At 53.7% G+C, this 12,890-nt stretch overlaps 1 long non-coding RNA gene across 1 annotated transcript; it reads left to right on the top strand.

Moving 5' to 3' along the window:
- Positions 1-5,332: 5,332 nt before the first annotated feature.
- Positions 5,333-8,456, top strand: LOC137216896 (uncharacterized). Its single transcript, XR_010939882.1, has 3 exons — positions 5,333-5,471; positions 6,386-6,472; positions 8,298-8,456. It is a non-coding gene; the product is annotated as an uncharacterized lncRNA (long non-coding RNA).
- The last annotated feature ends 4,434 nt before the right edge of the window (positions 8,457-12,890 follow it).

The raw sequence follows: 12,890 nt of genomic DNA, 5'->3' as shown, positions 1-12,890 counted from the left end.
AAGCTGGGACGGAGTGAGAGAGTGGCATGGACTTATATATACTACCAAATGTAAAATAGATAGCTAGTGGGAAGCAGCCACATAGCACAGGGAGATCAGCTCGGTGCTTTGTGACCACCTAGAGGGGTGGGATAGGGAGGGTGGGCGGGAGACGCAAGAGGGAGGAGATATGGGGATATATGTATATGTATATCTGATTCACTTTGTTATAAAGCAGAAACGAACACACCATTGTAAAGCAATTATACTCCAATAAAGATGTTTAAAAAAAAAGGTCCACATCAAAAATAAATAAATACCCGAATAAACCATATTGTGGTTCAGATGGTAATAAATGCCGAGAGGTACAAGAAACAGGGAGGGGGGACAGGGTGTGCGGGAGTCGACAGCCAAGGAAATCCTCCCTGATAAGCTGACATCTGCATAAAGACCTGAAGGGAGGAAGGGATCAGCTAGTGTCAGGGGGCAGAAGATTCCGGGCAGAGGGCAGAGGAAGTGCAAAGGCCCTGAGGCAGGAGCAGCCTTCTGTGTTCTAGGCAGTGTGGCCACAGCAGAGACACAAGGAAGAGAGACTAGAAGATGAGGTCAGACAGGTGGCAGCCTGGGTGGTGCAGCCCTTATAAGACACCACCAAGAGGCAATAGAATTGCCATCAGCGAGGCTCTCCCTCTGAGTGAGCTGGGAAACTTTGGACGGCTTTGAACAGAGGAATGATATGACCCGACAGGGGCCCGCTTCTTCTTCATTGAAACCCGGACTGCAGGGGGCAGGGGTGAAGCTGAGAGGGAAGCGGGGAGTCACAGCAGAGGGAAAATCAGGGCTCGACCCAGGCTGGTGGCAGGCACCCATGAAAACAGTCTGGGGGTGTTTTGAAAGTGAGGCCAATGGGATTTACTAACCAAGCAGATGTGGAGTAGTAAAGAAAGAGAGCCAAGGGGGACTCGAAGGGTTTGGGCCTTTGATGCAGGACGAAGTGGGTAGCTGTTTACTGAGATGGAGGGAGATTGGAGATCAGAGGCGCTGGGGAGGGGGGTACCAGGCCACGCTGGAGGGGCCTTTCTGACATCCCATTGGTGATGTCAAGGAAGTTGGTAGATGACTGGGCTTCCATGCCCTGTTTCTGAGCTTTGGACCCTAAAATGGGGAAGTGCAAAGGCCCTGAGGCAGGAGCAGCCTGCTGTGTTCCCTGGGCTGGGGCATAGGCAGCCTACATCCCTCCATCCTCCTGAGTCTTTGCCCTCTCCCCCCACCAAAGAACAACAAAGCCCCCAGGCTCATCAGCTCCTGGAAATACTGGAGACCTTTGTCACCTGAGGTCAGCCAACATGGGGAAAGCCCACTTACCCTGAAACCACTCAAATAGAGATCAACATTCCCAAGTACACAGGGGGAAATTTTTTTAACTGGGACTCGATCTCAAAAATGACACTTGAATCATAAAAATAAGTTATTTCATCTTTAACAAAAGAGAGCTTCTAAGTGCAGCTGTGCACTAATTCTTAACAGTAGCAAAGTACTAAGAAGTTTGGTTGGGAGTTCAAAGCTTTTCCCTCCCCCCGCCCCACCAAAGCATCTAGTGGCACAACGACCTCTAATTCACCCTTAAATTTCACATGCCATCATAAAGAGGGTCATTTGGCAAAATGGTTCAAGGCCTCCATGAGTTAGCCCAAGTCTCTCTTGAGTCTCTGTTCTTCAAAGGGTCTTCTTTTGGAAACTCCCATCATGCTCCCTGTTTGTGAACAGTCTCTCCAGTTGAGAATCTGGCCAACTCAACCAGACCCCAATTAGAGGCTTCTTGTGTGATGGGAGCAACTCTCTGGCATCGTTTTCATTGACTTCAAGAAATCTAGCAGTTATTGACTTCACTTCGCAATTGCACTGCACTGTATTGGGCTGTAGCCCGCATCCTGGAGATTCAGGGACTCGGGAGGGACTTGGCTGCTAAGCAGGGAGGGATGCTCGAGTAGGGACCGATTTCACGTGGTCAGTTCATTACTGACTGTTTATCTAATACGACAACTTCTGCTTTCCTGCCCAATCACACAGCTGCAGCGACCCAGAGGGCAAATGCTTGGAGAAAGAGGAACCCCTGCACGTGGCCAAGGCCATTCTAAAATACCCGCATCTGGGGACCTCCCTGGAGGTCCAGTCGTTAGGACTCTGTGCTTCCACTGCAGGGAGCACGGGTGGAACTGAGATCCTGCATGCCACGTGGCGTGGCCGAAAACAAAAAATAAAATAAAATACCCGCATCTATATCCCAGTTCCGACTGCTCTAAGGCACCTCAAAGAGTTACCATCTCAGACGCAGAAAAACGCATGGAAGTTTCCCATCCGGCAGCTACGATTCTGCAACCCCAGTCTTTCGAAACCACAAGGCTGCATTTTCTCCTTTGTTTTGCTGTGTTTTTCTTCGCAACTCCAAGGGTATTACCCGTGCAGAGCTCTGCGCCCACAAAGCCACGTTTATGTAATCATTCCAAAACTCACAACTCCTAAAAACTTTGAGGAATGTTATTAGGCCCTGTAGGCCAGAAGGGCCGTTTCCAGGGTAACAGCAACTCCACACTAAGGAAGCGAGGCCTTTCCTGTCCTGCACGTCTCTCAGAGTCCAGGCCACTGGGGAGAGACACAGGCCTGGAGCCTGAGGGACACTCCCCCTGGTCCTGGCCCAACGAGCCAGCACCCACGGTGAGGACACACCACCAGTCCCGGTGCACTTAAGGCCATACCTCCTGCCTCCCATACCTCTTCCTGTTGTCTTGTCATAAATCCACCCATTCCTGTTCATCAGCACGTCCCCATTTGCGGTCTGGAAAAGCCAGCAGAGATGTGAGAGGGACTCCTGCTTGGAGTCTGTTTTTCCACTGTGGAGCTGGAGGCCAGCTGCCTGGTTTTTGTTTGGAGCAAGGTGGAAATGAAAACTGTGTCTCGAAGGGGAAGGAATGCTCTTTCCAGGTGCCTGAGTGACTCCAGGCCCAGAGAGCTTGACTGTGCCCCTTTGACCTTGGTGCAAAGATAAAGCATCAGTGTCCTTCTTGCCTGAACAAGATACATTTCCGCCATCTGATAAGGAAACCTGGAAATGAAGAGGGAGGCCCGCAGGCGAGCATTGGGAACCGCTGTCCATGTAAGGCTTTCTCCCCTGTGATTGTCAGCTCTCTGCGCTGCCTAATGCAGCCCAGCTCTGGCCCGACAGCTGAAGGGGGGTGCGTTAAGCTGGGTGATAGACGCCCCCTGTGGGACTCATGACTTCTCACTGAAGTCCAAGAACAGGGTGATAAAGCTCACGGGGCCAAGGCAGGTCATAGCCGGCAGCCATTCTACCCTTTCTTCCTTCCCGTCTCTCTGCATCCCACCTCCCCTGCCCCCGTGGACACCAAAATCGGCCTTGGCCTTGCCTCGGCTTGTAGGTTTCTTACTCAGGAAAGGTCTGAGCTATGGCTGGCAAAACAGATGTTTCTGCCGATGACACTGAACTTCTCTGATTCATGTGGAGTCAGACCTTCTGATTCCTCACGGGTGCAGAAGAAGTGACGAACAGGAAACCCTTGGGATTATGGGCCTTCACCCTTGGGAATGGGAGAGCCCAGAGGAGAGAGAAAATTAACACGTGTGACAAATAAGGGGCAAGGGCAAAGCTGAATGGCTCTATTTAAATTCAATAGCAATTCAAGAGCTTTGGGGGTGGGCCCACTTGAGAGGGCAGGGCCAGGCAGGGGTGGGAATGCCCCCGGCCTGTGCGAGCAGAGAGAACGATCCGTAGAAAAACAGCGTTTGCTTACTTCATTTAGAGGGTTTTCTGATACAGATTGGAGCCACTCAGCATTTACCAGGCACCCACTGCAGGGTACCTGTTGTGGGTCAGGCAGGGGATCTGAGGCTGGTTCAGCAAGACCAGGACCGAACAAGCGAGGACGAAGGATCGCAACAAAGGGACATGTCATCTGAACTTGGGTCCCCCGGTAGCCGCCACTGAGACAAAGACAAGTGGTTTATCTGGTAGGAGGCCAGGAAGTGAAAGCAGCCAGTGAGCAGGTTACCCTGTGGACAATCGAGGCTCAGTCCCACTGGGGACCTCTGAAAGCCGGCACAGGGCAATCACTCCAGAATGTTCCACCACGGGGTGAGGGAGCCGGGGTGTTTATCCACCAGCTCCCAGAAGCCATTGGTTGAGGGCTGCTCCCAGGCAGCATTAATCCCCCGGTACTTCCTGGCTCCTGGGTGGCTAGACACAGGTGCTGGCAGCTGAGAACAGAAATGGTGAGCTCTGGCAGCCCACTGGTTAAGACTCTACGCTTCCAAGGCCGGGGGGCGCGGGTTCGATCCCTGGTCGGAAAACTAAGATCCCACATACCTCGGTGCGGCCAAAAAAAAAAAAAAAGAAAGAAAGTAATGTGAGCACAAGGGGATGGGGGTGAGGCACGCGTAACATCTGCTGCACATGTGGTTGAAACGGGGGCGGGGGGGAGAAGAGGACACGGACTTGTGACCTCAGTAAAGACACCAGGACAGAGATGGGTTCCCGAAATAGTCCTCGAAAGGTCCTCTGGAATCCAGTATGTTGACTGAGGCGGGGTGGGGAAGAGGTCATCATTTCACATAGATGGTGCTACACGAATAATGACAGCCAAGCAAGGGTCCTGTCTGCGGGAGGCTGAGAGGTGCAACCTGGCCGAAGCGCAGTGGCTGGGAAGGTCGGAGGGGGACCTGGGGGACCCCGTGGAGAAGGCAAGGCCTTTGTCCCAGGCGACAGCTTTACTCCTCATTCATAAGCAGTGGGGAGCCACCGAAGGTGCTGGAGCAGGGGTGGCATTGAGCTGTGTTTGGGGAACATTAACCTGGCCAAAAAGCAAGGGAGTAACTCCGAGGTGGGGCGACAAGGGAAAAAGTCCCCAAATGAACCATTTGTCAGCCACAGCGGTGATGATGTTGCCGGGGAGAGAGATGAAGGGGAGCTCTGGCCCCAAAAGAAAGGCCCTGAAAAGAACCGCGTGGGAGTTGCTAAAAGGGGGACCAGCCCCTCAGCTGGCTGGCCCGATTGTTCCTTCTGGCGGAGATGTGGGCCCACTCATTTCTCTCCTATTTTCTTTCCTCCCCAAAACACTTTTGGCCTCTGGTTGGTGAAAGCTTTGCTCCATGAGTTTAAACAGCATCTCACAGCATGGCCGAGCAATAACAAATGGCGCCTGGTGGCTCGCCTGCTGCCGGCTTAAAAAACAATTGATGACTTTTAATCAGCTGAATGAGCATGGGACAAATGACAGCACGGCCTGAATGCGCCCAGACGTCATCGGCTGACATCAGTGGGGAGGAAGGAGGTGTCCTTCTGGCGAGCTCAGGAACAAACAAGAGCAGTTCCTGGCCCGGGGCCTGACTCCATGGGGAGCCCCGCCCATGCCCCAAAGCTGCAGCTTCTTTCACAGCTTTTGGGGAGACCGGGAGAACCAGCTGCAGAAACAGCAAGGGTAAGCCTCTGGGAATTACAGAAACCTGCACATGGTGTCACAAGACCTGATGGGCAAACGGCTGGGGCCCCCCCAATTCCTTTGAAACCTGCCCAAGTCAGTTTTCCTCCAGACCTCCGTCTTCCCCTCTGGAAAATGGAGGTGATAAAGGCAAGCCCGCTTCCACTGTCAGGTTGCCCCGCACGTCGGATGGCTTTGGGAGGGGGCCGGATCTCTAAAGGACTTATTTGGGGGGGGGGGTCTGTCTGTGTATTCTGCCTCTCCCACTCCTACCAACACCACCCCCCCCCCGCAATGACTCCCCCGACCCATACACCAAACAGTTCTGATAAAGGGGTACAAGGTAGAGCAAATGAACCCGAAATGGCAGGACCGAAAATGAAGGTGACTATCGAGTGTTTACCATGTGCCAGGCCTCGCGCTGAGCGTTTGGAGGCACTATCTCCATTTTGCAGGAAACACTCTAAAGGGTCAAGGCATTTGCCCCTAGTTCCACAACGGCTACTATGTTGTAGTGGCAGGGATCTGGACCCACCCCCAGCTGCTCTCAAACCCTCTTTCCAGATCAAACGGGGACACAGCGCCCACCTAAGAAAGTAAGAGGCCAGGGGACACGTGGCTCATTGCGGGAACACATAAATTACGTTAAGAAGAGCCCAAAGTCTGACTAGGCAGCTAAAAGTAACGCTTACGGGCTACACCTCGGTCAGAAGCACAGGAATGCAAGACCTTTGGGCCATGAATCCTCGCTGACCACTAGAAATTAGGGATCAAGAACCTGCTTCCCAGGATTATCTTTTTTTCCTTCTGACTGTGTGCACTGCAGACTTTCCTGATACCTTCTGTGCCCACAGCCCCTTCCCAATCTTCCTTACGCCCATCCTAACACTCCCTCCCTCCTCTGACCTTCCCAGGACTTACTGTCCGTCTCTGTCACCAGCCCATCACAGACCCGGTCCCCATGCGCAGGAGGAAATCTGGACTCTCCTGCATTGCCCCAGGTAACGCCTGCTCTCCATGCTCCGTGCCCCTCTGCACACTGTTTCTCTCCCTCAGAAGGACTGTCCATCCCTCCCTCCTCCCCTCCCTCCTTCCCTTCCTCCCTCCCTCCCAGTCTTGTGTCAGGTTGCCTGGGAGATGAGCCCCCAGATGGAGACCAGTATTTGGCAGGTTGGCTGGAGGGTGCTCTCGGGAACAACGCCCGAGAGGGATTGAGGGCCACAGGATGGGGCAGATAAGTTGAACTACCGTGCAGCTGCAACAAAGACGTCAGCCGACCAAGAGTTCTGGAGCTGGGCTGGCCCTTCAGAGGTGTCTCAAATTGAGGCAAGGGGGTGTGCCCTAGTACCCCCCGCCAAGACCAGTCATTGAGTACAAGTTGGCCCCCCCGGGGTAGGGGGGCATTACGTTGGGTACGGCAGCTCAGCACCCCTCAGCTAAGGGCAATTCTAAGTGGACAGCAGTCCCCCACTAACCCCTGAAGGGGGGATCTAGGTGGTATACCACCGCATCGAGTGCCCCATCTGTACAAAGTTCCTGCTCAGCTTTCCATTAACAGCTCCAGCCTGCCCCATCCTTGCCAGACTCCAGCCACCCCCTAGGTGCCTGGGACGCGCCACTATTTCAGTACTGATCCCTGGGCTTCAGAAAAGTCAGACAACTCCTTACTCTCCGTGTCTACACAGTGAGAAGCAGGGATCACCTTTACTTCCCAGGGACCCCCTGAGCCTGGAGCACTGTCCTTGCCACACAGAAGTCTCTCCCTAAGTGCTGAGTGGATGGACATTGCATGGGAGGTACCAGCAGGTCCATGGGAATGTTCCAGCTTCCACGATTTCTACTCTGTCAGTGCCTCAAAGTGTCGACGTGGCTTCTGCCCGTGACAGGCAGGCACAGAGAACGCTTGCTTCCACGGCCAACCTGGCAATCTCTCTTGGGCTCAAGCCAAGAAAGTCCTGTCCTTGTTTCCTTCCCCGTCCAGCATTCTGCTGCAAGTCCATTTCCTAGCTAAGAGGACCAAGTGCACAAGTGCATTTAGAGACCTCCGTGCCAGGGAAAGCCCAGTACCATTGCCAAGCGCGCTACATCGCCGTTCTTCTGAAGGAAATTACTATTGATCCCACAGCTCGCCTCCCCGTGCTGTTTGCCGGGGACAGCCAAGGATTCCCATGCCAGCTGGGCTCCCACACGGCTCCACTGTTCCTGCACCAGATGGCCAGACCAACACCCTCTGGCTGCCACACGCCCCTGGGAGACGGGGCTCTGACGTCTATCCGCCTGGCTTTTCATGTGCGGAGGGCTGCAGGGTCAGAGATTACAGGGCCAACCACATTACAATAAAAATCTCTGCAAAACGAAAAGATGTCCAAATCCCAGTCGCTGTCAACAGAACCAAAGAACCAAGTTTTTCTGTAGCCCTGACTTTCACTGCACATTCAACAGATCCCAGTCAAAGACTTATTCGGCCAGAGGGACGCAGTGGCAAACAAGACAACCCTTACCCTCAGGGAAGTTACAGTCTAGCGGGACACAGGGAGGGTGACTCCATCATTTATTGTTCAAGCCAGGACGCTTTTGAGAACAAAAGGGTGTGCGATTAATAGTGAAACCAAGGTTGTAGGCATAAGGCAAGACTTGTCCCAGGCAAACCAGGACCCTTGGTCACCCCAGATATAGATCCAACGTGTCCAAAGTGGGGGAGTTCAGACAAGGGGGTGTGGTAGTGTTAGGTTGTGCCACAAGGTGGCGCAATTGAAATACTCGTCGCTTTTCTTTGTTTTTGTTTTCTATCTTGATGAAAATTAATTTTTCTTTCCATTGCCACAGAGCAAATAGAAGCCTTCCATGGTGTGCTGGAGCTGGAGAGGACCAGTTTGTGAGAGCTGATCATTAAATTTTCAGGAGTTTTGTAAGCCAATTGTTAAACGCAAGCCCCAATACAAATGAAATTAAAATCACTAAAATTAAATTACAATTAAAGTAATTAAAAACTGAACATCGAATAAACCATATTAAAAAACAACGGTGATAAATACTCAAAACTCACGCCTTCCTGATGACTCTGCTGCCGTTTCTATTATCTGTGTTTCTGAGATTAGCTAATCTGTGCTTCTGTGTGGTGGAAATGCTACTTAATGGTGTGCTATTGTCGCTCCCCAGCTCCACAGTCAGAGCCAGCGCCTGAGTAGCATGAGACTGGCCGGGGTTGGAGTATTTCCATCATGGAAATCAACAGATGCTACAGCTCAGGAAAGGAAGTGGGTGGGGCAGCCAGTCGTTAAGCATTTACCAGCACACTGCTGAAACCAGAATTCAAGCTCATAATTTAGGTGGCCAATTTTCATGTACTTTGGACAGTTTTATCACATTCCCCGAAAAGGACGATGTCCTCCCCCACCTCCAAAAAACAGAGAGTTGGGAGAGAAAGGGCTCATGTTCCTCCCATAACCTCATCTAGACAAGTAGGAGTGGGGACCCTGCACAGATAAGCCAGTTCAGCGCTAAATGTCACAACAGGGGTGAGTCAGGGGGTCCGCAGCCAGGCTCTAGACTGTTACGGAAAGCTTACCCCAAGTAATTGACGCCTAGCATTTGCATATTCAAATTGATCAATAGGGAACTCAAGCTATCTTGTCTGTGATTGGTGAGATGACTTAGAGGCCGCCCACAGCACAGCTCTCGCTGTCCTGAGTCAGGGCCCCAGTGGGGAACGGATGGCGCACTCAACAAGACGCACTCAACAAGACGGTGAATTGGAAAGAGTTTAGCAAAGGGGCTGTTTACAGAGGTGTGGGAAGATTACAGAAACCACAAGGGACGGGGAAGTGCCCTGGGACTAGTCACAGTGGGAAGCTACTACCAGGCCCCGGGCTGAAGAGGCGAGGGCTGAGGGCTGTTAGCCGAACAGGAGAGGGCTATAGGTGAAGGCTGCTGTGGGCATAGAAATGTAGCCCGCACCAAACTGCAGCCCAGCCAGGGAAATAAATACTCCCACCTCTTGACTCTTCCTGCCAGCCAGGTTGCCCGTTGGGGCGTCTCACTGGCCAAACCTTAACCCAACCAGGAGTCAGTGGCCAAGGCCACCCAACTGATCTGGTCCACGACGAGCAGCCTCCTGGGAACCACAGACAGCAGATCTGCGGGGGGGGGGGGGGGGGGCGGGGGGGGCGCGGCAAAAGGATCTGCCCAACCAATGTGGTGCTGCCCTCACCGGGCAGCAGGCCCCAAAAGGACGCGCCAGAGACCACTCCCCTGCTTGAGGCCTGGCCCGGCAGAACAAACGACAGGCTGGCCGTGGTCTGGCACAGCTATACCAAAGAGTCAAAGAAGAGCTGTCCCAGACCGTGCACTTGACCCACGCTTAACGTGTGAACGCGTCTTAGCTGCACGTATGCCTATAATTAAGCATCTGCACAGGTGTGGATTTTACCTTGACGCTAATAAAGCTTAATGTTCAGGCCACGGGACAGGGACTCTTTTCCCACCACCCCGCGTCCTGAGGGGAAAGAGGGGTTTCTGGGCTGCTACCTAAGAAGTAGGATCTAGCAGAGAAACGCACGGCTCTCCCCGGCCCCAGCTTCTCTCAGAGGACCCTTTCCCAATCCCTTCCTTCTCAGGGAGAGGGTTAATAGATATGAGGGGGTCGGCGGAGGCCTTTTGTGGCCGAACACTCTGGAAAAGATTGGCGCTCCCCCCAGCCCCCCGAAGATTCACGGTGTCCATTAGCATAGTAAAGGCTCCGGATAAAGAAACCGTTTGCCTTTGTTTGCAGTGGAGGTTACCCGTACTTCCTGGAGCTTAAGCTGAAAGCGAAAGGAAGGGTAGGAGCTAGATAAGAGTGTTTGAGGCTGAGGGCAGGGCCCAAGCGAAGGCCCGGAAAAGCCTGGAGAAGTGGATGAAGTTTGAGTGCAGCTGGAGGAGCCGGCCTTTGATCCAGAGGGCCCCGGGCGACGATGCGCTCGGAGCTAGCGCGCCGCAATCCGAGGCAGCTCGCCCAGCTCTCCGCAGGCTTGGCTGGCTGCCCCCTTGCATCCTTCCATCTGTAACCGATGTCTGGGGGACGGGCAGGAGTGGATGAGGACCGCGGAATGAGCACGTCCTCTAGGAGTTTCTCCCCCGTAGCCTCCGTCTCTCTTCACTGGGAAGAACCAAGTGCCCAGGGGTCCCCGGCAGCAGATAAGCCTGCTAGCCCCTCAGAGGGCATGTGCACTTCAGGCTGGTTTCCCAGGAACCGAGGGAAAGTACTGTCCCCAAAACCCTTGGCCACGGGGCTGCAGCCTGGCACCGCCAAGTAAAGCCGGGCTCCGAGGACAAAACACAAAACAAACAGCCCGCAGGGGTGGCACTGGCTGTCTTGGAAGCTCTACAACCCAGGTCACTGGGTGCTGGTCTCAGTCCCGTGAGACTTCACAGTCGCCAGGGATGGCACAAGTGAGAGTTCACAGATGGGTCCTCTTCAGAAAGGTGGGGGGATGGACAGAGGTGCCGTGAATGGCTGGCAGAACAGGAGACCTCCGCAACGCCTCCCTCTCCGCCACTCTCCTAGTCGAGGGCCTGTCCGTTCTCCCCAGCGAATAGTATCTGCGGACTGCATCTCCCGGACCAGAGTGCACTTTCCAGCCTCAAATTACCACCCTCCTTATGTCAAATATAACACATTCTCTGAGCTAATGACCTCTGCCCCCCGCCTTTTAAAAAAAAAAAAAAAAAACAGCCCTCCACTTCATCTGTCTTTAGGCTGGTGACTGCCTTTCCAGGAGCAGGCGGAGAGTCTAGCAGTTCTTTTGTTTTCCAATGATGTTTTTTCTCCTTGATTCCCTTCCTTTCAATCTGATTTTAGTCCATGTCTCTAAAGAGCAGGGCTGCCCAGGCTTACTGGCTCACCCTGGCATCAGGTGGAAGGCGGTCAGGGGAGCCTCTGATTCGATGTACAGATTTGCAGGGTTGGCATTCAACTCTCAGATTCATGCTCGGAGTGGCCATTCGGAAGGAGCTCTGGGCCTCAGAGTGCAGCCTGGCCTGAGGACTGACTTTCCAAGAGCAGCCGGGCAAGCTGGTGGGTAGAGTCAGCCTCTTTGGCAGCAGGGGCCCTGGGCAGAGATGAGTCCGACTGTACCCAGGAGCAACTGGAAGAATAAATACAAGTCACAAGCATCACGACCACCCAAGTGTGGCAGCGTGCCACCTAGCCTTAGAGGCACGTGGGAGAGCGTCTGGTGCCTACAACCTTCTGGAACAGGGGCAAAGGAGTAGCCGAGAGCTCCGAGCTTCACCCTTGACTCTATGTGACCCTGCACACACAAGCGTTCTACCTAAAATGATGGAGAGCACAGGAGTGTTGGTCCCTGTGGCAGTCCGGGTCCTCCAGGTAGCAGACACCAACATGGAATCAGAAGTTCAGGAGATGTATTGGGGGTAATGTGAGTGAAGGATCACGGGGGAGGGAGAAGGAGTAGGTGGGAGCGCCTTCAGGCCAAGATACAGGTCTGATCCCTGAGAAAGGAGGGGAAAGGAAGGAGGATGGGGTGGGAAGAGCCTCAGACACAGCGCAGCTCTGAGAAAGGCTGCACCAGGCCGATGGGGAGCCCCGGAGCAAAGACCGCCCATCAGAGACGTCCCACGTCCGGCAGAGTGGCCCAGCTCTGGTGTCCCCATCTTGCGGTCACTGAGTGGGGCAGCCTGGGGAGCCTGTGGTCTCAGCTGCTGTGGCTCCTGGAGGTACAGCAGCTGGGGGCTGTCAGCTAAGAGCACTCCTTCCAGAACCTTCTCCACTGAAGGGAAGCCTGAGCAGGGCCCCCCCATGGCTGCCACAGTGCTTTTGTGCCAAAGCAAGAGGCTGTATGGGAGGGTGCGGTGCACTGGCTCTAACCCTGGTCTCCTGACCGCAGACAAACTCTCCCCCCTTTTTGTCTCGGTGTGTGGATGAAGAGAATTAGCTGTCACCTCATCTGTCCTCGTCTCTATGGGATCCTGAACACCCTTGGATTCTGGTTATTTTCATCTTTGAGCTCCTCGAAGGTAGATACGGAAATCAGAAAGGATTGGGGACTGAGGGGCCTCTACCCCAGAGATAATTACATTCAAGTTGGAAAGGGTCCAGAGTTGTATTTGCAAGTCCAGAAGGGAGGTGCGGTGGGCCAAGACCGCTCAGCTACCCGTTGATTTGATTATTCCTCAAAGGTGCACTCAGCACAGGCTCTGTGCCCAAGAGAGGCCACGAGTCTCCTGAGTACCACAGCAGCTGGAGCAGGAAGACCCTGCCGTCCACTCCCTCCATCCCCCACCCCTGAGGTAGAGAGATGAGGGGTTCAGAAGTTCCCTAAGATGGAGCATGTAATCCCAACGCCCCCCTCACACACACACTGCCCATTCACAAATGAATGCGCGTGCGCGCACAAAACACACATACACACGCACACG

Source organism: Pseudorca crassidens, chromosome X (assembly GCF_039906515.1).
Source record: "Pseudorca crassidens isolate mPseCra1 chromosome X, mPseCra1.hap1, whole genome shotgun sequence".
In the NCBI taxonomy this organism is placed as follows: Eukaryota; Metazoa; Chordata; class Mammalia; order Artiodactyla; family Delphinidae; genus Pseudorca; species Pseudorca crassidens.
The sequence above is the reverse complement of the archived record's forward strand: the minus strand, read 5'-3'. Positions and strand labels throughout refer to the sequence as shown.